General features: G+C 43.5%; 1 protein-coding gene across 2 annotated transcripts in view; it reads right to left on the bottom strand.

Moving 5' to 3' along the window:
• SYTL5 (synaptotagmin like 5) overlaps nt 1-27,640 on the bottom strand; it is a 725,724-nt gene that overhangs the window by 662,940 nt on the left and 35,144 nt on the right. Inside the window, exon 2 of one of the 2 annotated variants that reach the window (XM_085622911.1) lies at nt 9,162-9,226. The exons of the other annotated variant lie outside the window; for it this stretch is intronic. The gene's annotated coding sequence lies outside the window, so the exon portion shown is untranslated. The remainder of the gene's footprint in view (nt 1-9,161; nt 9,227-27,640) is intronic. 2 annotated transcript variants of the gene reach the window in all.

The following is a 27,640-nucleotide window of genomic DNA, read 5'->3' as shown; positions in this document are numbered from 1 at the left end:
GTTTAGGTCCCTTAGGCGACGTTTAATACCAAGAAAGCTCTGTCGCTGCTTCTGGACCGCCGGAGTAAAGTCTGGGTAGAAGTGTACATCCATGTTGTCCAGCCTGACCGGTCCCTGTTGCCTGGAGGTCTGGAGGATGGCGTCCCTGTCCCTGAAATTAAAAATCCGGGCAATAATAGGCCGCGGCGGTGCACCGGTCTTAGGGCGGCCCCCAGGGACCCGGTGGGCACGCTCCACCGCAAAAAGCTTACTCAGCCCCCGGGGCTGGAGATGGGTCAGGATCAGTTCTTCCACGAAGAGATCTGCCGCCTCCGCCTCTCGGCCCTCCGGCACACCAATAATGCGAACATTGTTCCTCCGGGCCCGACCCTCGGAATCCTCCAGTCGCCGGTCCATCAGGGCGCTCGCCTGGCCAAGCCGGCGCACCTCCTTCTGGAGGGCCACCACGTCCGTAGTGAGGCCCGTTGTGGTGTGGGCCAGGGAGTCAACTCGGTCGTTCGTTTTTGACAAGTCTGCCCTCACAAGGCCCACATCCACCAGGACCGAGTCAATTTTTTGCGCCAAGGTATCGAAACGCTGGTCCACTGAGGCCTTCATCTCTGCGATGGCGCCCATGACGTCCCGGAGGGTCAGATCCACCGGTTGGGCAGGCGCCTCCGTCGGGCCCACCAGGGATGACCGCGATGTCTCCGGAGAACCCTTCTGGAGCGTATAGCGATCCATACTATTGGCCTGGTGCGCCGTGCCACGGCGGGTTGTCTTCATCTTCGCCCGGTCGCCATCTTGTTTGGTGGACATGCTGGCCCTTCCACCGTCGTGCCAAGATCTCCAAACGGGCCGCCACACCAAATCACGGGTGTCAGGGGGGGGGGCGGGGGCGACCACCGGGCCGCGGGTCAACCCACCGCCGGCGGGTCAGCCGGGCACCTGGACAAGGCAACACCACCGCACCCCGCTCCGCAGCCCGACCCCGCCAGAGGCAAGGAGGGCGCAAAAGCGAAAGTGAAAGTGCGGGGTACGCGAGTCGCCCAGCCCCGCTCGCCGCTGTTATTCACTTCGTCCCCGGATCGCCCCACTACTCCAATCCGGGGGGCCGGCGAGGAGAAGGCCGCAACCTTCAATCGATGCTCCCACCGGTGTTCGGGGTCCGATTCGAGCCCAAAAAACGGGTGGCGCCTCAGCTCGGGTTCACCGACACAGTCCCCTCAACAAGGACAGGATATCGCCAGGATTAATTCAGGAGGTCGCGGAGGTCCTCGGGAGCCTCGCACCTACGCGGCCATCTTGGTTGCGCGCTAGGCTCCTCCCGAATGGTGTATTCTTGTGTTGTTTTGTTTTGTCCTGGTTGTGTACGTGCGTTTTGAGCGTGTGTACGGTGTGTACATGGGCCATTTGGTTGTACGATTATGTCCTTGTGTGTGGCTTTGTACGACTCGTACATGCGGTTGTGATGTTGGGGCATGGGGTGCGCTCCGTACTTAGGAGGTTGTGTTGGGGGTGCGCCAGGAACTACTGGGGTGTACATAGACGGTGGTACGACACGTCCAGGGGTGGGGGTACGACTGGAACGTACTGGGGTGTACATAGACGGTGGTACGACACGTCCAGGGGTGGGGGTAGGACTCGAACGTACTGGGGTGTAGGTTCACGGTGGTACGACACGTACAGGGGTGGGGGTAGGACTCGAACGTACTGGGGTGTAGGTAGACGGGGCTATGACACGTACTGGGGTGGGGGTACGACTGGAACGTACTGGGGTGTAGGTACATGGGGGGTATGACACGTACTGGGGTGGGGGTGGGGCTCGAACGTACTGGGGTGTAGGTTCACGGTGGTACGACACGTACTGGGGTGGGGGTACGACTGGAACGTACTGGGGTGTACATAGACGGTGGTACGACACGTACAGGGGTGGGGGGGTGTACATTGACGGTGGTACGACACGTACTGGGGTGGGGGTACGACTGGAACGTACTGGGGTGTAGGTACACGGGGGGTATGACACGTCCAGGGGTGGGGGTACGACTGGAACGTACTGGGGTGTACATAGACGGTGGTACGACACGTCCAGGGGTGGGGGTAGGACTCGAACGTACTGGGGTGTAGGTACACGGGGGTATGACACGTACTGGGGTGGGGGATACGACTGGAACGTACTGGGGTGTACATAGACGGTGGTACGACACGTACAGGGGTGGGGGGGTGTACATTGACGGTGGTACGACACGTACTGGGGTGGGGGTACGACTGGAACGTACTGGGGTGTAGGTACACGGGGGGTATGACACGTACTGGGGTGGGGGTACGACTGGAACGTACTGGGGTGTAGGTACACGGGGGGTATGACACGTCCAGGAGTGGGGGTACGACTGGAACGTACTGGGGTGTACATAGACGGTGGTACGACACGTCCAGGGGTGGGGGTAGGACTCGAACGTACTGGGGTGTAGGTTCACGGTGGTACGACACATACAGGGGTGGGGGTAGGACTCGAACGCACTGGGGTGTAGGTACACGGGGGGTATGACACGTACTGGGGTGGGGGTATGACTGGAACGTACTGGGGTGTAGGTACACGGGGGTATGACACATACTGGGGTGGGGGTACGACTGGAACGTACTGGGGTGTACATAGACGGTGGTACGACACGTACAGGGGTGGGGGGGTGTACATTGACGGTGGTACGACACGTACTGGGGTGGGGGTACGACTGGAACGTACAGGGGTGTAGGTACACGGGGGGTATGACATGTACTAGGGTGGGGGTACGACTGGAACGTACTGGGGTGTAGGTACACGGGGGTATGACACGTACTGGGGTGGGGGTACGACTGGAACGTACTGGGGTGTAGGTAGACGGGGCTATGACACGTACTGGGGTGGGGGTGGGGCTCGAACGTACTGGGGTGTAGGTACACGGGGGGTAGGACACGTACTGGGGTGGGGGTACGACTGGAACGTACTGGGGTGTAGGTACACGGGGGTATGACACGTACTGGGGTGGGGGTACGACTGGAACGTACTGGGGTGTAGGTAGACGGGGCTATGACACGTACTGGGGTGGGGGTACGACTGGAACGTACTGGGGTGTACATAGACGGTGGTACGACACGTACAGGGGTGGGGGGGTGTACATTGACGGTGGTACGACACGTACTGGGGTGGGGGTACGACTGGAACGTACAGGGGTGTAGGTACACGGGGGGTATGACACGTACTGGGGTGGGGGTACGACTGGAACGTACTGGGGTGTAGGTACACGGGGGTATGACACGTACTGGGGTGGGGGTACGACTGGAACGTACTGGGGTGTAGGTAGATGGGGCTATGACACGTACTGGGGTGGGGGTGGGGCTCGAACGTACTGGGGTGTAGGTACACGGGGGGTACGACACGTACTGGGGTGGGGGTACGACTGGAACGTACTGGGGTGTAGGTACACGGGGGGTACGACACGTACTGGGGTGGGGGTACGACTGGAACGTACTGGGGTGTAGGTAGACGGGGCTATGATACGTACTGGGGTGGGGGTACGACAGGAACGTACTGGGGTGTAGGTACACGGGGGTATGACACGTACTGGGGTGGGGGTACGACTGGAATGTACTGGGGTGTACATAGACGGTGGTACGACACGTACAGGGGTGGGGGGGTGTACATTGACGGTGGTACGACACGTACTGGGGTGGGGGTACGACTGGAACGTACTGGGGTGTACCTAGACGGGTGAGGGTATACATATACGGGGGGTACGTGTCGGACGTACGGGGGCTGGGGGGAGTGTTGGGCGCGTATGCGGGCACATGTCTCCATGGTTGCTATAGGTGTTCGGTGCGGACGGTGTTTTTTCCATACGGTTGTACGCTCGGACGCACGGGATGGATCGTGATTCCTCGGTCGGACTTGGCTTTTCACGTTTGTAAGGTAAATCGTCCGAGGACGTGTCGGACACATTTTCCGACCCGAGGACGTGTGGGGAATGATTCCCAGTGCGGTTCGTATGGACTTTTTACCATGCGAATCGTGATTGCCAGTTCGTACGGCACTTGTACGATTCGTACGGTAAAAAGACCCGATACGAGTCGCACGGGGGAATTTTTTGCCGGATCGTGATCGGCACCAGAGTCTTTAAAATGTTCTTGCAGTTGTGGGATATATTATGACGGTTGCTTGAGGGTACATGTGTTGTAGTGAAAGACACGGTGCCTATCTATATTAACTTGTTTATAGTGGTTTATAGCATTTATGGTCTGTCTCAAAATTGCTGCTTGTGTTTTAAAACAAAGATTTTTTCTGGTATGTTTATAGTAGAGCAAAAGAAAGAGAAAACAGATATCTATTTATGTAGTACTATTAGCAGTATTATGAAATGGTGTACTCATAAGCACATTATGAGGATTAACACTTCTACAATGACTGTATCATTAGGCGAGGCAGTAAGTATTCATCGACTTAAAAATATTTTTCTTAAAAGGAAATGAGAAAAGCAGTGGTATGGTTGGATGCTGTCACCAGTGATGTCATTTGAGGGGTCATAAGTGCTGTTCTTTGTGACGTCGAAAGTAATGCATGATGGGGGCGCACATTATGGTTAGTCTATCTAACCGGTTCACTGACAGAATATCGATATAAAAAATATAGAAGTAAAAAATATTGATGAAAAAATATAGAATTCAAAAATATCGACTCTATACTTAAACAGGTAAGTACAAAAATATCCCGAAAAAATAATATTGATGTGAAAAATATAGTTGTACAAAATATTGATGTTTATATATATAATAAAATAATAAATATTAATTGTATTAAATAATATTAATTTCAAAATAATGGATTTAATATACATTTCAGCAAATATAACAAACAAACGTCATCATTTTTTTTAACACAGATACATAATAATCAATATATATATATATACAAATTTACTTTACAACAATTAAACTATTAATTTTAATTTATTTTATCATTTTTAGATTATATAAAAATAAACACATATATAAATATATATATATATCTTATGTGTGTGTATATATATATATATAGGCTCTACGGAGCTGAAACGCGTAATGGCGACGGTGAAATAAAGACCTTCTAAGCACCAGTTTGGGTCCGTGTCCGTTACTTTGGAGAGACTAAGCAACGAATCTTCAAACGGCTACAACGTGATATTATCGGTCGGACTGCTCTCAAACCGATCCTTCACGGACCCCCTCCTCGGCAACGGTCGGCGTATCCAAATGAGAGCTTTGTTTCCGGGTTTCCCTGAAAGCATACGTAAGAGCTCGGCAAGGAGCATACAACGCTGGACCCCCCTGACGGAAGGAAGAAGCCAGGACCTGGCACATCGCAACGAGCGCAGAGTCGGAGGACTCGGTGGCGGCTGCGGGTTTCAGGTAGGCTACACTGTCCACACAAGGGGTGAGGAGGAGTGCGTTTCGTATTAGTGGGCGGCAAGTAATACAAACCACAATACGTATAAAAATACCAGTTAAATATCCACCAACATGTCGGCTGACATGGTACGCGAGAGGCAACAAGCCGCCATGCAAATGTTTTCTGATGCAAGCCCGGCAACTACGGGAGCCGCGACAATGGCAGCAACAACATCGAATACCTCAAACACATTGAAAGACAAATTTAAACTATTGGAGAAAAAGATGAAGGCGGAGCAGCACAAATGGTGGGAGTCATGTTCCCTTCAGAGGTATATAGAGGTTGGGAGAATACCGAGGGGGCTAAGGATCCTCACAGCTCCGAGTTACGAAGATCCCAACCCAGATTTGATGAGAGAATGGGCGGACTGCAATTTAGAGTCATCAAGAAAGTTAACTATGATACTCATTAAATATGCAGATATAGACAGAGCGAAATTGCTGAAAGAAATAGAGGAAATTAACGATGCTTTAGACAAAATGGATGACAAGGAAGAGCAAACAAAGTTACGCAAAGAAATGCTGACCAGAATTAAGAAAGATGAGGACCAGATAAAAGAAAGAAAAGCATTCAAATTCTTGAGAGATAAGCAAGATTATGAACTAGGACAGATTTTTACTTTTGCCAAAAGGTACGACTCAATTAGAACATCAAAATTTAATCAAGTTGAGGTGCCTAAAAAAATGGTGCGTAGCCAGAAAAACACAACTAACTCATCAGTGTCGGATTTGAGCTCCTTGGGAGAGAGTGAATCAGAGTCAGAAATGCGTAAAAGTAATGACCTAAACTCAATATCCAAACCCTCCCCGGGGGAAGAGCTAAATTTTATCTGCCAAGAGAGAAGACAAACTCTAAGGCCACGGATTCAACAAATGAACAACACAGAAGACGTGCCAACTACAAGCGGAGGCAGAGGCGCAAAGCAAACAAGAGGCATGCGCAGACCTTACAGAAGAGGTGGCAGGAAAAACTGGTAACACCATTGCAACAATCATTAAACGACAACAATACTATCATTAATCTGTCAAATATCAGCTTGACAAATCAAGAAATGAATATGCTAAATCTAGGTCTATCATATGCCCACAAAGTGAACTTTGATTATGCCTCAACAAGATTAGACATCTACAAGGGTGTCAGAAAATTAAAATTAAAAAAATATCACTGTCTTATGAAATCCAACAAAGATGATGATAATACCAAAAAAAAGTTGACAGAAGTCAATCCAGTATCTAATGATGGCAGCAAAAGTTCAAATGCATCACAGGCAGACCAAGAATTATTACGAACAATGGAAGAATTGTGGAACGAGAATGCTAGTGGTTTGGCAAACACTTCAGAACCGGATATTAGACCAACGGAAAACACAAGAGACATCATATCTACGCCATTTAGAACTAAATCTACCTTTAACCCCATTATGATCAGAGATGCAATAGACTTGTTTCATGAATCTACAATAGCTGATATAAAAAAGCTGAACAAAAATATTGTTAGCAAAAGAAGGGCTACCAACAACAAAGACCAACAATATCACAATTTAATCAAAAAATTGAAAGACAATGAGGATGTGATAATACGTGGCAGCGATAAAGGTGGTAATATAGTTCTATGGCCTAGAAATCTCTATGAGAAAGAAGCATACAGCCAATTAAACGACAGACTATGTTATGAACGCAGCAACCAAGCAAAACTGACCAGTTCATACAAAGAGTTCTATGCAAAATTATCTGGGTGGAGACAAGAGAATCTAATTACAGGAGAAGAACATAAATATTTGAGAAACGAGCATCCGATTACACCTCTAATTTACTTTATTCCTAAAATACATAAAAACCGAGACAATCCCCCTGGCAGACCCATCATCTCAGCTATGGACGGTTTATTGGAACATACTACCAGATATATTGACTTTTTTCTTCAGGACTTTGTACAAAATCTACCTAGTTATGTGCGCGATACAAGCGATTTTTTAAGACAAATCTCTGAATTTGAGTGGCAAGACAACTATTTATTAATGACATTGGATGTGACCTCATTATATACATGCATTGAACATTTAGATGGAATAACAGCTATTAGACATTACTTATCTAGAAGATCTATTGCCATGAAATGTCACAGTAAGATGCTAATAGATATGATTACATTCTGTCTATATAATAACATATTTATGTTCAATAGTCAATTGTACCGGCAGGTAAGAGGAGTCGCCATGGGAGCCAGTTTCTCTCCTAGTTATGCATGCTTACATATGGGCAAGTGGGAGGAACTGGTTCTCATGGATGTACACAAACTTAGCATGTTGAATAATGTAAAAATGTGGAGAAGGTACATAGATGACCTGTTTGTGATCTGGCAGGGTACAAAAAGAGAAGCTGAGGATTTTGTGACCAGCCTTAATGCCAATGACATTAATCTCAAATTCACGGCCACTATAAGCTCAAACTCAGTAGAATTCTTAGATACTCAGGTATATGTTGAAAACTGCAAAATCCGAACCAAACTGTTTAGGAAACATACGGCTGGGAACTCAACATTACATGCAAGCAGTATGCATCCAAAGCACTTAGTAAATAGCATACCCTACGGGGAAATGTTAAGACTACGAAGGATATGTAGTAATGACAATGAGCTAAAGAAAGCCCAGACAGAAAGTAAAATGAGATTTCTGCAGAGAGGGTATCAAGAAATAACAATCGATAGAGCAATCAAAAGAGCAGGTGAAAAAAGTAGGAATGAAATCTTAAAACCTAAAGAAATCAGAGTAGAGAAAGATAAGGGGACACAAGGGGCTAGTGACTATCGCATGATTCTTAAATTCAATAATCAACATAAAGAAATTAGGAAAATCATCCACAAAAATTGGGCAATGGTACGTTGTGACCCCATAATTGGTCCCCTGGTCCCTGTAAAAGTCCCTATTACCTACAGCAGAGCACCATCAACTAAGGATAAAATTGTCAAAACAAATCCTGAAATTTTAGAGAGAAGTAATTGGTTACAAATGAGAAAGGGTTTTTATAAATGTAAAACGTGCAAGGCATGTACACATGGTATTAATAAAAACATGTACAAAACCCCCTTCAGTGATAGGGAGTTTAAAATAGATAAATTGCTAACATGCAAAACAGAGTTTGCGGTGTATGTATTGCAATGTACCTGTGATCTACAATATGTTGGAAGTACTGTGCTACAGGTACACAAACGTATTCTTCAACACCTACGTGCCATAACAAATCAGGACAATACATACCCTGTGGCACGTCACTTCAAAGATAAGCATAACTCTGATAACACAGCCCTCAAGTATTTTGTTATAGACTCTGTACCGCCCAGTAGACGGGGGGGTGACAGGGTCACTAAACTAAGAAAACTTGAAACAAGGTACATACTACAATTAGATTCAAAGGTACCATCAGGGTTAAACATCACAGAAGATCTTCATACATGTTTAAGCTAAGAAAACAACTGAAGGAATACCGTAGCTGTACAGATTATACAAAGCATATCAATCAATGAGCATACTAAATTCCGGCAGGATAGATGTGCAGACATTTAGTTGTTTATATGTCGATTGTATGGAATTTTAACAAAGTATTTATGTTTATATTTATATATTTATATATTTATGTATTTATATATTTATATATTTATATATTTATAGACTTGATGATATACAAATGATGTTGTTGTCTTTTATTACTATTAACTTTGTACCTACCATGTTCGAATTTGCACAGGGCACTGTAATATCATCTGTAATTTCTCCAGTGAGATCGCCCACTCCTGAATATATGGGTATATAAATATATATATATACTTTTAAGATATTTTAGAGATTTTAGAGATTTTAGAGTCTTTTAAATGTCTACATCTTAAAACCCTATTCACTATGTAACCATGCTCTAAACTAAATCTAATCAGATTTGACAAATGGCAAAATCAAATCAATACATGCCAAGATTAAAATTGTTATAAATATATCAGATCAAACCAACGATATTTTAGATGTCATATAAATTTTGCACTGACGCCCAAAACTCTCATTGCACTCAGCACTAGGCACTTTTTTCATGTATTTATAGTTTGCACTTTAAGCACGGTTTTGCACAGCATTTACTTTGCACAACACAAATACAAGAAAATGATATTGGTCAAGGAAGCATTATGTTCATAGGGATTTAACCCGATACCCAAAATTGTGATAGAGAACATGTGGTATTTTACCATAATTTTTTCCTCAAATCAATTGAACAGAACAAACAAAAATGTATCACCAATTGTGAAATATTTTTTAACAAACGTCACAATGTAAAAGTTATTTAACTATGTTTACATTTGGTTTTAAAAAAAATACTGACGTTTGTCTTCTATGTTCATGACCATGTGACCTCTTGTAGTAGTTGTGTATTACGGTATTTAAGGTATGATTGGTAGCGACCACGTCATGTGATCAAGGCTCTACGGAGCTGAAACGCGTAATGGCGACGGTGAAATAAAGACCTTCTAAGCACCAGTTTGGGTCCGTGTCCGTTACTTTGGAGAGACTAAGCAACGAATCTTCAAACGGCTACAACGTGATATAAATATATATATATATATATTCACTGAAAAAAACATAGGTTTCAGGGGGCGTTATAGTTAGTTGGACATTTTACTCATAGAAAACCATAGAAATTCCCCCGTTATAGTTAGTTCAGCCAACTATAACTCGCGTGCCCACAATGCACTGCTGATGACGTCACATATTACATCACTCATGACATGGTCAGTGACATCCCTCATGACATCACTGATGACATCTCAAATGACATCACTGATTAAATCATCCAGTGAATGTGTGTTTTTCTGAAAATTAAATATGTTTTATATATGTATATCTCAAGGTCGATGGAAGAATACATGGGAATATAAGTGTCTAAATGGATGATTTTTTTTTTGTAAAATTGATTGGTTTGGAGTGTTGGCAGGCAATAACAGTGAAGCTTGTGCACGAGACTTAGGCTCCGCCCAGATATCAAAACTTTTATTTTTCTAATTTCTCAGCAACTACTGAACGGATTTACACCATTTAAAAAAAGGTCGCTTTCTGATCCAAGCACTACCTTTTTGCCAAATTTGGGGTAATTCCGTTCAGTAGTTTCAGCTCTAGCCTTGCACAAAGTTTCCTATGGGAAATTAATTTTTTGACTCTTATTCTCTGAATTTCTCAAAAACTACTGAACGGGTTTACACCATTTAAAGAAAAGGTTGCTTTCTGAACCAAGCTCTAACTTTCTACCAATTTTTGGGTAAATCCGTTCAGCAGTTCAGGCTGTAGCTCGTCGCAAAATTTCCTATGAAAATGAACATGGGAAAAACGTGTTTTGGGACCCCCCTTTTTTCTCAGCCCCCGCTTGATGAATCACCCACAAACTTTCAAGATAGGAGCTAACCTGAAAAGTGCACCTTTTTGGAAAATTCCATATAGATTCGTCAAACGACGCCAAAGTTATTAGCAAATCAAAAAATGCTTTTCCTATGGAAACTAGGTTGTAACTAAAGTAAAATTTAAAAAAAACATTTCAAAATACAAGATAAAAAGCAACCACATATTTTAGGGTATGACTAAGCCATATATTGACTGCAATGCTTTCAGTCTTTATTAATGGCATGGTTTATTTATTCAATGCCTTCACCTAGAATGTAAAAGGAAACAATTGTCAAGGCCAGTTCATAAGATTCAGCCATTTGGCCCTCTGTCCTAGCCCAGGGAGTGGGTTTATGGGCCTTCAGGACAGTATAACTTCTGCCTCAGAGGCCAGCTGGGTGAGTGCAGCAGATGGCTCTTCCGGCAACACCATAAAAGCCTCTGTGTACCAAAGCTTGTACTAAAGGACGTAAAGTGGTTATACTCCAGAATAGGGGCAAACACAATGGAAGAGGAAGGGAATCCACTAAATAAGAAACAAGCAAATAAGAGTGACAATAAAGCCAACCAACTGCAAGCAACGGAACTGCTGTAAGTCAACTGTAAGTTCGCAATAGGTCGTTAGCAACAAGACAGTTTACATTGTTTGGTAGGCGAAACTTAAAAAAGCCTTGGCAAAAAAAATATTAGCCCGCTGTTAGAAATGGGATCTCTGGTTGGCTAAGGCTTGCGCCAAAGCCAGGCAGAGACCACCACTCTAGTCAGGGCAAGGGAGTTACACGCCAAAGATAACCCCCTTGGTAGCTTGGCATGAGCAGTCAGGCTTATCCCAGTGGTGATGTGTAAAGCATTTGCACAACACTCACAACAACAACATACTAGGCACACCACAAAAGGAACTCCACACAAGGTTATATCAAAAATAGCCTTTGTATTATCATAAAACACATTAGATGGTAATCACACAATATACACTGTGCCAACTGGCACTGGGTAATATTTACAGGGGATTATATACACATGACAGGGCCATGTGGGCCACTGTCAGAATCATCACTTAGTAAAGATAATAAATGTAGACATATAATCAACGTAGAACACAACCAGTAATTACTGCCACACTATACTCAGCATCATCCTCTAACATAAATCATATCATGTAAAGTATCATATCAGGCTAGAATTACATTCTGCGCCAACCTCACCAGCATAAACACATTATGCAATCATCTCACAAGTCTAAACACATTAGACCCTAACCTCCTAAGTATAACTCCCCTTAGAGGCGTTAATCACACAGTGAAACATAATCTCCCTAGCATAAACCATGATATGCACAAACAACCTCAGAATCATAAACCACATTTAGAGATATAACACTGGGTGCGTAATCATATTACATACATCACATTTCCTAGCACCACATCACATTAGGGCCTGGTGCCCTATAAATCTGACAATCCCCCTGGCCAACTGGCCATCTCCAAAGGGGCTCAAATGCCCTCTGTCCAAAAGTCAGGACGCGCTGCCTGTGCAGCAAGAGTAAAGGGTGCGCCACAGTGCAAACCTAAATGTAGCAGCTGCCCACTACTTGCTGGGCAGCTGGGAAAGTATGGGGGCAAAGGAGTGCATCTCGCTCCTAACTTCACAAGACATGCCCCCAAAGAACTGTGCGCCTAAATGGTGCAGCTGCCCACTACTTGCTGGGCAGCTGGGAAAGTTACAAATAAGACCTGGCACCACTGTGCCGCTTCTGTCCCCCTCAGGGACTCCCTATTCGGAAAAGGCGAAAGACATTGCAGCTGCCTGCGCTGGGGCGGCGCAGCTGGGGATAGAACAAAGGGGCCTTGGCACAACTGTGCCCTCTGGGCCTTGCTGGGGCTCTTGACACAATATTGCCCCTGTTGGAGCCGCGCACGGGCTCTGAAAATAATCACTCCCCATCGTTGCAGCTGACCCCTGCAAAGTGGGGCAGCTGGAGAATAATGCTCAATGTGGGGCAGCACGGGCCCTCGGGACCCCCACAGGGGCCCTTTAAATAAATATCGCCACGTTGGAGCGGCCCGCTGCACAAACGGGGCTGCTCTGACCGGGTGCCTCTACCAGGCACCATTGACTGCGAGCCCCACTCACCTGGGCTCTTAAGTGGCATGACTCTGGTCTCCGCTTTTCGCACGCGGTGGGGGCAGGCACCGGCAATGTGCCTCGAGCCCCCTCCGCCTTCAGTCTCCACTTGCTGGTGCCTGTGGGGCTCTCCCTCAGCCATGGGAACCCCGCACAGGCAGGCGCCATCACCTTCACTCTGGGTGGCTTCTCAGGAGGCGGCGGCGTGCGCGGGACATCCTTCACAAAACCGGAAGTCCCGCCCGACGCCAGGCACATTGTTGCCTAACTTCCGCCCTGGCCGCGACTCGGGCCGCAGCGGTGATTTCCTCGGCAGCAAGAGGAGTAGGCTCCCTTGTATTTAACAAGATAAAGCGGGGTGGGCCCCCGCTACTCAAATCACGGCAAAGTCGCGGGGTGGGCACCCCCCGCAATTGAAGTATAAGTAAGAGGCCATAAGCGGGGTGGGCACCCGCTCTAATTACCAAAATAAGCGGGGTGGGCACCCGCAAGGCTCGCATCACGGGGGAATCCCTAAGCTGGGGATTGCCTCTCTCTCCCTTCCAGAAGCACCGCGCTGCAAATCCTGCTTGCTCCTCCTCTGGGGAAATTTGAATAAAGCGTTCCCCAGGCTCTGGAAGGCTGCATCAAGTCTTGACAAAGTAAAAGAACAAGCAAAAGGTCCAAGAAGTCCTGGAGGCATCCATCAAGGGGCAATGTAAGGCCCAGGGGCAAGCCCACAGGACCCTCCAGTAAGGAGGCAGCCCCCATGGCGGTCCCTCCTGGGCCCCACCAGCAGCAAGGCCCCCTCTGTCAGGATCCAAAAGCAGAACGTTTTCATGGGGTCACAGCCCCTATATTTATACCAGAAAATCCTTTGTTTAAAAGTGTGGGCAATGGGAGAACCAGATACAACTGGTTCAGGGGAGCTGTTGAGCACTTTGTTTTGCTCAGCTCGTCTCTCCCTTTCACAGGACAGGCCAGGGACATCAGACGCACTACAGGAGGTGGAGCCAGCATTGTGGAGGGAAGGCCCAGCCCTATTCAGGTCCCAGGTGCAACTCCTCCCTCCCATCTACATGCAGATCTCCCTATTCACCACCGGGCAGACCCATCCTGGCTCCTGGAGCCACCCACATCATCCAGCACCTGTCAATCACAAGCCGGAGAGGCAATTCACATCAGGCAGGCAGACACACTGCTCACAGAAATGCCAACTTCTAAAAGTGGCACTTCTCCACTAGTCACAATAAATCTGCACACACCATTGCGCAGCATTTATTCTCACGAGATCGCACATACTAAACTCGCCCCTGCACTCCTCTCATATCAGAAATTACCATGGACACACATATCCCTCATGCAGTCCTATGGGAGGGCAGGCCAATCTCACCACAAGCACTCAGAGAGCGCACGCACTTTACATTGGGCCACAGTGCTAAAGTGCACAGAGGCCAAAAGTCACTACCATCATGTCAGAGCTCAAGGCAAAAAGTTCAGGGGTGAACCTGCCAAAAAGGGATAAGTCCAACACCCCCCAATCCTGGCACAGAAGTTCATTTCCTGTTTGGCAGTTGTGACATGATCAGGAAAAAAGTTGTTATTCACATTGCAGGAGTGGCTGGAGTGAGATGACCTCTTAACCCGATGATGTGTGCTTTGGGAGGAAGCAATATGTGAATGACTGTTCAACACATTCATGAAAGAGGTTTGACCCACAATAACTCTATGTAGATATAAATGTATGCAGTATTAATGTTTTTTTATTACATGAGGTTTGTGTTACAGCTAAAGCTGTCGCTAGGCCACACCTAAAATGTGCTGTTGATATCAGGTATTTTTGGTCCTAGAAACACACCTTCCAACATGCTGACTCTCAACTGAGGAAGCACTGAAGATTAGCATGATTTTAGGCATGCTTTGAAAGGGGTTCTGTGTCTTAAACAAGCTGTCTTCCTAGCTTGCTTAGAGGGGTCCTGTTTCTTAAACAAGCTGTCATCCTAATTTATTCTTTCATTCATTTTAGACATGAGGGCGACTTCCAATTACTAGCACCAAAAAGTAAAAGTGTCAATATCAAAAGCCGCTCATGTTCTGTACATTTGTGTTAGTCCTGTGCTCCAGCACTGAAATATTGCCACAAATGTACACGATGTCATAATTTTGCGAGATTATGCAGGCGTAATAGGAATTTCGCATGGACCTAAAACTTTATGCGTAGTCTCATGCATTCTATGCCTTTCGCAAGCATTTTAGAAACTATAGGCCCTTTGCAACTAGGACAACGTGCAAATAACATTGGAAGTAGAATACAACTATCTTGGAAAAGATTCTGAAAAACCTTTGTGCAGAAAATCAGTTAATAATTTAGAAAGTCTATTAAAAATTCTAAGGATGGTTTATAATCTTTATTCCAAGAACTACTTACACGTAATTTTCAATATTGTTATTTATACATTGTTTTGGGATTAATCAATGCATTTATATGGAAGCACAATGGTCAACGAATTATAGTGGGGCTCTATATCTACCACAAAAATCAGATAAAATCAGTAAACCATAAACACCTAACTGACATAACAAGCGATTGCTGGATAGATAGTGTAGTTTATACTACATTAGAAAACCATATTACTTCTAGTATATACAATGTACTATAATTAGGGCCACTGGAAATATACAATCCATTTGTTTTTCCGCATAATTATGTATTTTCATATTTTCCCCACATATTCCTTCATCTGTTGCATAATCTGTAAATTTCACCAAACAAATTTTGTTTCTAGCTCAAAAGGATCAAAAGTTAATAAAAACATGTGGTGACAAATGTTTCTGCGGAGTAGAAGCCATTCGCCATGGTTGATTTGTCATCTTTCAGTTGCTTATTGCTGTATTTAAGTACTAAACTGGTTCTAATAGCGTGAAATCCCTTTCCAAGACAGTGTTACCATGAGCAAAAATAAAATAAAGAAGTAATGCTGTCACAAAATGTGCCACATGAAGCCGCATATTTTGTCTTTCTTACCACATAATTTATTGAAACCTGCACAATATTCGGTCCTCCCATGCTGTATAATTCCAGTGGACTTTGATTATAACAAGAGCACATGCAAACACACCAATTGTTCACAGCCCTTCAGCATGTTTTTACTATTTACACTTTTGTATTCACTTTTTGAAATGCTTCATTCTGCTCCTTTCTAAACCTATTACAACCTCACTCCATCTAATTATTTTTTGGGAAAAGAAAGACCTATGGACTTTGTCAATGTATGTTCTTTTCCACTGCTATCTCTGCACTTCCTGCTCTCCTGCCAATAGCTGTTCGTTCTGCTTCTCTTTCTGCTTCAGCACTTACTGCAGTCAATTGTTTTCCCTGATTGTTTTTCCTCTATCTTCACCAGTAGTTATTGCTCTCACTGCTAGAAAAGTAAATCATCTTCTCCTCAAATATTTAGGGGTATTTCTATACCTTCCATCCAAGTTTCAGTGCAAGCATTGAAGTACAGGTACTTCTGGGAGGCACAGACCTACGGTGGAGCTTGAATGATTATAACAACAGAAGTTACTGTTTTTGTTTTATCTGCAATTTAGTCAGCAGCTTAGATTCTACTTACTTCTTCCATCTGTCTACTCAGCAAGGATGCCTCTCCATCTCTTCACCATATCTCTTACCAAAGTAGGTCTTCTAGGTCTGGGGTTTGATACTCAGTCAAACAGACTGCCAACAGAACTGTTGCTAAAAATGAACATAGAGTGGGCTTGGGTCCTCCCCCTTATTACAACCATTAGATTTCCTCAACCCACCTCTGTCAGCCATTGGCTTGAGACTTTGTTGATCAGTCTTGTCCCAGCACAGTGAAGTATTTATCTCTTATTTAATGCTATTGGCTGTTTGTGGGTTTCCTTCTGCCACACTTGAGCGGTAGTACTGAACTGAATAAGGGACTACTTTACAACTATAGCACTTGATGTCCACACCTGTTGTCTCCCTTTCATGTAAGGCACTATAATGTGCTAATGGTGAATGTTTTAGCACATAAAACCCAGACCTACTGGCTTTGCCAGTGCTTGTTCCATTTATCACTGTCAACTGTTTTTCTTGAGCAGTCCAATGTCCAACTCTAAGTTCTCTCTCGCTTCTTTCCCATAAGTAGTTCTTGTGATACCCGCCTTTCCAAAGCTGTTAACTGATGCTTTTGTGAAGGTGTGATCCTCAGCCCTCCCTAATTTTCTAGCAAAAAAAAAAAAAAGGAATCCGTTTTCCAATGAGTTTCTTCAAAATATTCAGCAAACCCAGTGTTGAAGGCAGATTACCATTACTGTACCAGAGGAGTCTGCCAGCGGTTTGATTATCCATCTTTCTCCTTTCTTCTCTCCCTGCGGCACAATGCTGCAGATCATTAAGTGCAAATGTAGTTGGTCATGAGGCGTCCTGGCAAAAGAGGGAGGAGTCAGGGGCAGGATCTCAGCGCATGCATTCATAGTAGGATATTTTACAGTTCCATCTACCAGGCATCTGGTCTCTGCCTGAAACTGTGACTTGTGTCACTGAAGTGTTTTGATTTAGCACTGTTCGTCTTTGAATTAAACTAGGGTCTAACAATTTTCTGATTATGTCACCTGTAAGCAGATGACACCTAATAAAGGTAGGCTGGGCCACAGTTAAGTTAAAATGACTCTGGACTTATCATATAAGTCTTCACTTGGGAGGTTTAAGACTTTAGTGGGCAATTTAAGCTGTATCTGGGCACCTGTCTGGGTATATTCATTAATGTCGAACATTATTGCCGATGGGCTTTTATGTCTCCTCTTTTGGATTAGTGTGGAATAGGAGTCGTGATCCGATCTGATGAGGTTGTCTGTCTCACCTAATTCCTTGGACCTTCATTGCTTTTCTGCAGGTGGTAAACCACTCTTATTGCCGCAAGCAAACTAGAGATACACATTTTGAGCATCTCGTAGGCTCTCTGTATTTCAAATGGAATTAACTCACACTGGTCTAGGGAAATTGTCCTTCTGATCACCCAACAACACAAGCAAGCATCTGGCTTCTACTGCTCTAAAATGGTTTGGCTCCATCACATCACTAGGATAAGGCTGGTACAGCATGGTACTGACTGGTCCTTTAACCTCAATGAGTTGCAGGCTTACTCTGGAATTACTGTTCATAGCCAGGTGCTATAAAGAACTGTAGAGCTAAAAAAAAAAGAAGGCTCTTGCAGACTTCAAATGTCAAAGAAACGAATATTCAGCTCTTCTGGATCAGAAGCAGACTTGAGATAACTTTCTTCATGGCTGGACACCATGCACGCTACTTTTAACGGATACGAGGGAGAAGGGAATATGAGGCTTTTGGGTGGAGAGTATTTATTTTAGGTATTTGCTCAGCACCATGAGCCCCTCACAGGTGATAATGCACGTTGAAAATGCAAATAACATAACATAACAAAACATGCTAACACATAACATATTTGTGCGGCTTGTAAATCACTACTAACAAATCTGTTGTAGAGTCTGAGAGCCTTAGTGTATCAGCACATATAAGAGGGAACAGGATGATGGAAATGCAGATGTCTGGTGGTGGTTGCCAGTCAGTTAGTGGGTAAGGATAGAAGATCTCGGCGTTGCCTTGATCAAAAATATCCCCAAATGATGACAACGCCTTGAAAAAGAACTGAGTCCTATGATAATTGGTGGTAGAAGACGAGACCAGTCTTAGACTTTGAATCAGGCACATAAAAAACTTGGATTTTTCCAATGCCAAGTACAAGAGGTGGGCTATTGAGAATCTTCTGAATTGTAGATAGTAATTTTCAAGTCTCTGTTGAAGAAGTAGGTTAACAGGAAGGAGCACTAAACATCGAATAATCTACAGTCAAGTTTCTTGTTTTGAATTTGTCAGATAGGCAAAAGCCACCATTTGGATCACTGAAGCTTTTGATGGGTAGATGAGGGACAATCACATTCACGAGGTAGCTGGGAGAAAAGCCATGGAGAGATTTGCATACAATGCAAAGAGTTTTACAGGTCAATTTTTATTTTATAGGGAGCCAAAAGAGGTTTCCAGGGTCAGCATTATCTGATTATGTAATTTAGATCGAACAAGCAAGCTCCTCAGTTTTGAACTCTCTGGAATTTTGAAAGAGATAGTTTGCTGGCAGAGTATATGCTGCTACAGTAGTCCAAGCAAGACATGTCCACATTGAGGATGGCAACGATTTTCTAACACAAGTGGAGTGGGCAGCTGAACCATTTTAACAAACGGAAATGGTGAAATGCTGGTGTGAAAATTGCATTATTCTGGGGAATGTATGTTAAGTACCTATCAAAGAGCTTCCACAGGTTCCCTGCTTTAGTCATGGGGACCGAGGACCGCCTGCTTCAATAGGCCAGGGCAAAGTAAAGGTGCAGGATTAAAAGAGCCCAGAGGCAGATTTTTATTCCACTGTTCAAGCAGAGCACATTTCCATGCATCCAGCTGTGAACATGTGAAAGGCAGTTGGACAATTTGTGAAGATTGCCAAGCTCAGACTCAAGCTTAAGATGGAGCTGTGTGCTGTTGCCATACAAGTGATAATCAAGATTTCTTGCTCTTTTCCTATATTTTGTTTGAGTGATTTTCAGTCTGGCTTGAGACCCTTTCTGGTCATGGAGAAAACTAATGAATATCGCCAAAGTACTCAACTCCCAAGACCAAGGCCGCCACTGTATGTTTATCTTGTTAGACCTTTCAGCTGCCTTTAACAGCTTCACCCGCCAGGTGTTAGTTAAAAGACTGTCGATACCTTCTGCTGTCAGAGGAACAAAGCTGTCATGTTTTGCATCCTACCTGCAACACACCTTTCACTTAGCCACATTGGGCCCATTCCTCTCCTGAATGCACAACATCAAGTGTGGAATGCCTCAAAGCTCTGGCCTGTCCCGAGCCCTATTCAATGGTTACATGTCCTGTATCGCTGACACCTTAGACCCACACAACATTGATTTTCTGTGGCTTTGCAAAGACGCAATTATTCTTTTGCAGCTGGCCCATGGAACCAGCCTACACCTGGGGGTCCTAGGGAGGCCACCCGTACACTAGAAACAACCATTCAAATGATTAAAAATGAAAGGGCACTTGAGAATCCCTGTCATTTGTTGTGTTACATTTTAGTCACTTAGTACAGATGTGTATGCAGAAATCTACATTTAGCTAGAGTGAAAATATGGGATATTCCTCGGGCAAATTGGATACAAAATAAGATGGGGTCAGTTGGTAAAAATATCAGGCATATAAAAAAGGTCATAGGTTGTTTGTTTCCCCTTTGTTGGTTAAATTATGTGTACTTAATTTGCACTTATATAACAAAAGCATAACATAGGGCTAATGTGTTGTATTCAATGGGTAAAACGTATGTAAACCTATACAAATAAAACATAAAAAGAGGTCTGAACCTCTGTATGTGTATTTATGAATAACACTTAAATATTTAGACACAAACCTCTTAATTCACAAATCTCGTGAAATTTCATGGGTTAAATTCTCTCCTCAAAGGTATTTTAGTACACTTGAGATGATTCACATATTAAACCTTAAGCACCCATTTTGCCTGCATTATTTTTTGCCTAATCTGCCCTGAGTTTGCCTAAACTTGAAAATCTCATTCGGCAAGTCAATCTACTTTGGAAAGTTGTGTACCCTAAAACGGATCACTGACAGAACATCGGAATCAAAAATATTGTGTGGACAAAATATTGTGTAAAAAATATCTAGGACCAAAATATCGAGAAGGTAAGTGAATATAGGTAAGCATAGATTTAAAATTCTTAACTCCACATCACCATAACTCGAAGATATATTTATCGTCAAAGTAAATATATGTGGAGTAACACATAGTAAAATTTTCCTTACCTATAGAAACGTACCCTCATAATATTTTAGTCTTTGATATTCTTGACATAATGTTTTGTCCACACAATATTTTTTTCCCGATATTTTGTCTAAACACGCCCCCCACGAAATGTTCAGACCTATCACAAGCAGCCTAAAATAAGCCTGCCCTATATGAAATAGATGTGGAGCCAAGTGGAGGGCAGAGATTATGACTGGCCAGTGACGGGTGGTAATTTTAACAGGGAGGGGATGGGGGGGGCCATACGTGCACACATACACACTCATTCACACCCATGCATTAACAGACACACACACAACCCTATTCACAACACTCACTAACAAATACACATACATTCATACATACATGCACGCAAGCACCAAACATACAAAAAAAACCATAAAACTTACCTTTACTGTAGAGAGGGAAGCCTCGGAGGTCCCAAGAATTTTGGGACTGCTGCCTTCCCTCACTGGCTGAGGTCAGCCAGTGAGGGAAGGCAGCAGTCCCTCACTGGTCAGAGAATGGGATGGGGTCAGTGAGACTGCTGACCTCACCCCACTTTGTGGCTAGGTGCCTCTGATTGACACTTGGCCCTGGGCACTTCAGAGCTAAAAATGGAAGCGCGAAGATCTGAGGCAATAAGTGAGGCTTCCCCTAGTCACGAGGGGGAGGGCCTCGAGGCACTTTTGCCAGGCTGAGGAGGTCACACCCACAGGGATGTGAAATCCTCAGCCCGGCAAAGTTCAACTCAAGCAGCCAGGAGCTTGTGCATTTACTGTATGTCTAGCTCCTCGTTGCCTGACCTGAACAAGAAGAGTATCTGCAAGGCTGCCCTTTGCTCAGCCTGGGAGACATACTTCTTGCTTGGAAAAAGGTGGGGGCGTGGCCCCTCAGCCCATATGGACAGGCTGCTGCTGAGACTGGCATGGTGAATAAAGACATTATTTGCAAAGTGATTCTTCCGCAAGAGGTGGTAAAGCAAACTGATTGAAATGTACCTTTGCGGCAATTAAAAACAAATGTGTAGATATTATGAGGCAGAAGACGAAGAGGGAACAAATAATAAAGGTTCAGCAAAGTGCAAGAAGTCGTAAAAAGCAAAATAAATATGCAAATATTTACAATGCAGAGTGTAACTAGTTCGCAGCCGACTCCTGTCTAACGCCCTTGGAATATGTAGACAAACACAGGTACAATTCATACAAAGCACTACAGTTCAGATGTAGGAGCATATTCTCGAAATACTAATCATTTTCAAATGTTTTTGTTTCTTTTGGGGCAATAAGTGCACTGTTTTTGAATGATTACATCTCATGTAGTGGTCCATGCTTCTGTATAATCTGCTTACATTTGTCTGAATTAATAGCATGCACAGCTGCAAATGTGATGCACAATTTGGTGGTTTTGAGATAAAAGGTCTTGTTTCAGTTGGCAAACATTATGCAAAATGCAAAGAGACAAAAGCATGCACAGATAATCCGATTATTGAATGTAATGACCACATGCTTATTTAAACAATAATTGAGCTAATTGTTGTTAATCAATAGATAAGGAAGAACAAAAAAGACAAACGTGAAGCAGGACAAAAACTCTATTGTCAGCAGTATAAACAACTGACATCTGTTTCTAGAATATATTATGCTAGTGAGGATTACACGGGTTTAGCTTGGAAAAAGTATTCTTAATACAAATGAGCAACTCCAGAACTGTACAGTCAGGAGGATTACCAATGTAGATTCATGAGGGCAAAAATGTGAGTAAGTTTACTCGGCAATCCGCTTACATATTTTTTTCAGTATTAAATGACTATGTAAACCTGAGTTTGCAGGCCTAATAAAATCCACATTCAGCCTGTGAGCACTAATGTTCAGTGGAAGTTTGTAGAGAACTTTCTGTCTCCTAGCAGCTTCTCTTAGTTTGAGAGTTACACATTCTTAACATGTACCTGAGAGGAATATTTTCAATGCCATAGCCTCCTTCCTGTTCCCTGCCAACGACACTAACCTCATTTTAAAATGGCTGACAGTGTTTTTAAGCAAAAAGCATTAGATACAACTCAAATAGGTGATGTGAGTTTCAGGAAGGAGCATTAGAGGAGTCTCTTTTTCACACTTACAGAATGCAAGTTTTCAAGACATGGTATGCCATTTTGTGCATTTACAAAATCAGGCAATTATTAAGTACATTTAAATCAAATGAAATCATACAAAAGGCACATGGTCTGTAGGATGCAGTGTCTGTTTATAGTAAACATCTTGAAATGATGGCAACGAAAAGCAAAAAATACCCCATCAAAATAATGCAAATATTTGGATGCTGGTTTCATTTTTTTTAAATGCTTAACACAGGAGGACACAGCATGCAATTAAGGATACCACTGCCAAAATGCACAGTACGGTAAGGAGAATCTATGGAGTGTGAGAAAATGGGAAGAAAAGAGAATCATAAGAAGCCATAGGATGCTTGCTGTAATGGGACCGTTGTGAGTGCATTCCCCATATTTATCTACGAAAATTATTTCAACCAAATATCTTCAAATACAACTTTTCGTACTCCTCTCCTTTTACGAGCTTTTTGCCACTGTAATTTGGCATGAGATGCTGCATGTATCAAGTGGGCGTGAAGAGTCTATACAACCATTCTTGGCCACAGTGATATTTAATACAAACCTTTTGAACTTGTTATTGAAAATATACCATTTACATCACTTGCTACTTTCCATGAAATGTTTTCAAAATGTAGCTATCACTTAACTAAACATATATTCTAGGCTAGATTAATTTAAATTCAGACTCAAGTTCCAGAATATTTGGGGCACACTTGATGGACACAGACCCCTTCACTGAACAAAAATGCATAATGTAACACTTTTTTTAACTTTAATAATAGTTTGATGATTTTAATGTAGCACTAGATACATTGCTATGCCAAGACTCTTGTCACCCACCCACTAGATCTTCCTTTGCTATCCATGAATCTAATGAAACAATGCAATTAGTGAATAATATTGTGATGGTTTTTAACATAAGAGTATAACAATTGTCTTTACTGCAAAGGTTTTGGTCAATTTCTTTTTTTTGCAGATGTAGATAGTCAGTTTGTTATCCTATCAATTGATTTCTAATTAAGACATAGGGCTTCAGCTTCAAGAAAATGACGAGGCGCCACAATCCATTTAACCACGCTGTGCTACGTCATTTTCAAAGCACAGGGATGTGTCGTATTGACAACAATCTGATGCATCCCTGTGCTTTTCCCTGCACTGGAGCACAATTGGCTGCCATGCACCAGCGCAGGCAACTGTGCGTCATTTTGAAAAGGTGCCTGTGCTGATTATTGTTTTTGTGCAGGAAGAGATACCTTCCTGCACAAAAACAATCATTAATGGCATTTTACCCTTACTATGGGTGCTGCAGAATCCAGCACACAGAGAGAGGAAAAACGAGAAATAAAAGTATTTCTCCTCATTGCGCACTCCCTATGCCTCCCCTAGGGAGGCATGGGATTCTGACGCATTCCTATCTTACAAAATGTTGTAAATCTGAGAATGCGTCAAGTTCCATGGATGTTTCTTGGGAACACCCACAGCAACACCCATGGAATGCTTCTTTCAAGCAGAGTAATGCATGAAAGGGGCCCATATTTACAAGGACATGAAACTTCATGCAGGGTGACTTTACTATGGCCTTGTAAATATGGGCAACCCATTGCGCCGCCAGTGCATCTAAAAAGTGACTTACCAGCGGCGCATTAGGCTTGTAAATAAGTCCCATAATACTGAAGATAAGTCCTATGTATTACCTTGAGAGTCCCAATTGATTATTATTTTTGAAGGACCTGTTTCTGAAAGCCACAATTAGAACACTTTGGGCCTAATTGCGGTGTCACGCGGATGCAACCATTGTGGTCTCAGGACCGACCGACCTCCAGTCAGCGGTCCTGACACCGCGATTACAATGCGAACTCACATGGTGTGGTAGCATACTCCCTTTTGTATATGGGAGTTTTCTGTTACAGCCGTAAACCCGCCGTAGCACAAACATCCATAGACAAATGGTAGAATCTATTCATCCCTGCATCGCGTGGCAGGCAACTCAAAGTGCCTGCCACAAGGTGCTGGGATTAACAAGGGGACACCATAGGTACCCCCTCGGCCCCCAACCAGAGGCTGCCGGATGAAGGGGGCCCTGCAAGGGGCCCCCAAAGTTCCCTTTCCGACAGGCTTTCCATTCAGTGAATCCACTCAGTGGTTCAAAGTTGGTGTTAAAATCTCCGGCCACCAGTAAAATAGGGGCATGGGAAGGGAGGTCACAGGAGTAAAAAGACTTTTAAAATACTATAATTGATAACCTTTGCATACTGATTCACAAATTCATCAAGCACAGTACCTATAACTCAAAATCTCTAGAATAAAAGAAAATGATTTTAGTTGTGAAGAGGTGAGCACCATGAAAAGTAAAGCAAAAAGTATTTTTTTTAAAGCAAGGCAGCTATCTTCTTGTCTGGATGGAGCTCAGGACTACAAGGCAATCACTGAAAACATAACTACAGAAAATATGAACCTTTAATTAACTGCCTCGTCTGTATGCTCCATAATTGCACATGAGGAGTGCCCCCTCTACATAAAACTTGGAAGGGGTGCAAAATATTATGGTAGCCAATTAGAGTCAACGGTTTACAGTAAAAAAAAAAGACTAATTTGATCAAAGTAGCAACTTGCTGTCTGATGAGAGTTAAGTACAACATTTATAGATTTACTAAGAGGTTCTTAGTATTGAGCAATTTGTCATGACATGAGCATTGTCATCTTTGGTCCAGGCTAGGGAAAAAAAAAAGAAAATAATGCGATAGGCAGGCTTCATAAATAACGCAGCTGTTTATTCACCATGTTTCTGCTGCAATTAAAGGTCACATTATGCAGCAAGGTTGAATAAATAATGCAGCAAGCAAAAAGCAATCTAAGGCGTACATTCCGAGTCAGACTGCGCTGTAGGGCTATCAGGCAGTGCCCGGCGGGTCAGTGTGTGGGCCGTTTGGGCTACTTGTGGGCTCATTTTGGTCAGCTGGGACGGTTTATATTGTTGATTTGCCTGATATTAAGACAACCATACCTTGAAACACACTTATACGGCGTGTCTGTACAAGTTCAAAACTGCCCCAGTTTGCAAACACGGGCCACCTTTTTAGTTATCTAATTCACATTTAGCGGCCACTTTAATTTTGGGCCTGGGCATATTTTCTGTCACTGTCCGACCATGCGTATAATCTGTGGTGTCCGGTCTAGATATAATGGTATTTTACCACACATGTGTTTCGACTCAAAAATAAATCCAAATACTCTTGAAAATGGGTTTCTTTAGAAGGAAAACTATATCCATTCAGCAGATATTTACCAACAAATGAAGCTTTTGCCTTGCATGGCAGCAAATGAACACCATTTTATTCATTTTCTTATCTCTAGCACCAGAATAACATAGTTTGTGTGCTTTTTTGAAGTACACATCAACATTGAACAAATGTCACTGTCACTTTCACTGAATACTGATACTGAGGAACTCTTGTCAATGATTTACATGACGATCGACTTCATTTGGTGTTGATTTGCCTCTGTTGGTGCACTTATTTAACCCCTTCCATGCGGGGCGGATTCCCCCGCTGTGCTGAGCGCTGCTTGCGCGGGCGTGGTCATGACGGAACGGTTCCGTCATGAGCACAGCTCAACCGACGCTCATGACGGAACCGTTCCGTCATGAGCGCCGAAGGGGTTAACTCTCCATTAACAGACTAATATAAGTTGGCTACTGACGGACGGTGTTAGATTTTGTCCATGTTGACAGAGTAGGCCTTCCAGGACCACCGCTTGCCAACTAAACACCGGACAGCTGAATAGCACTATCTATTACATGTTTATCATGGAAGAGTAACAACAAAAAGCACTTTTAATCCCATACAAGGCGGTTAAACAAATTCATGCATTCTGAAAGCCCTCTAAAAACGCTGCCTTGAGAACACTTTGATGTAAATGTTAATTTGCATATACAGTGAAAGGAAATATTTTCATGACAAAGAATAAATCAGCCTTTCAACTCTGTTTGAAATATATGTAAATATGTGGGTTTCTCTCTGCTACTCATGAAACACGTTTCCACTCTATCATGAGTTATACTGCATAAGAACCGATAATATATTCAAAGTAACATTTCTTTCAACCTAATGCCACGCCAAATGTGGAAATTGACCAGTTAGAATTTGTAGACTGTCAGGTTCCCCAGCATTCTTAAAACACTGGATGATTCGAGCTAGCAACAACAAATAGAATTACAGATGTGTAACTGTGAATAATGGAGATCATTTTATTCTGGGGGTTTTAGGGGCATCAAATGGACATAGAGGGAGGTTAACGTTTCCATGATGCCTCTCAAAACACCGAAGGTGAAAAACATCCCCATTATTCGAATTTTGCCCATCTATAGTTTTATGTTGTATATGACCCCCAAATCGTCTGTCCTTGCTTCCAATACAGATGCGGGGGCAGAGGAGTATTGGGGCAATATATGTCACATATTTAAAAATGTGAAATAAAACCTGGCCTTCTGCCACTTACGCCTATCACCTCAGAGATGTCATCCGGCTACTGCAAATGAAACAAGCATTGGCATAGCCAATAGGTCTCACCTTTAGGATCTTATAAGTGTGTAGTCATGCAGCACATTATTCTGAGTGCTCTGCCACCAGGGATTAAAGAGCTATACAATTACTACACACTTTTTTTTTGTTAACAGGCAGCCGTGGCCAACACTTCTGTATGAA

Source organism: Triturus cristatus, chromosome 8 (assembly GCF_964204655.1).
Source record: "Triturus cristatus chromosome 8, aTriCri1.1, whole genome shotgun sequence".
NCBI classification, from domain to species: Eukaryota; Metazoa; Chordata; class Amphibia; order Caudata; family Salamandridae; genus Triturus; species Triturus cristatus.
Note: the sequence above shows the minus strand (reverse complement) of the source record. Positions and strands in the feature narration are given on the sequence as shown.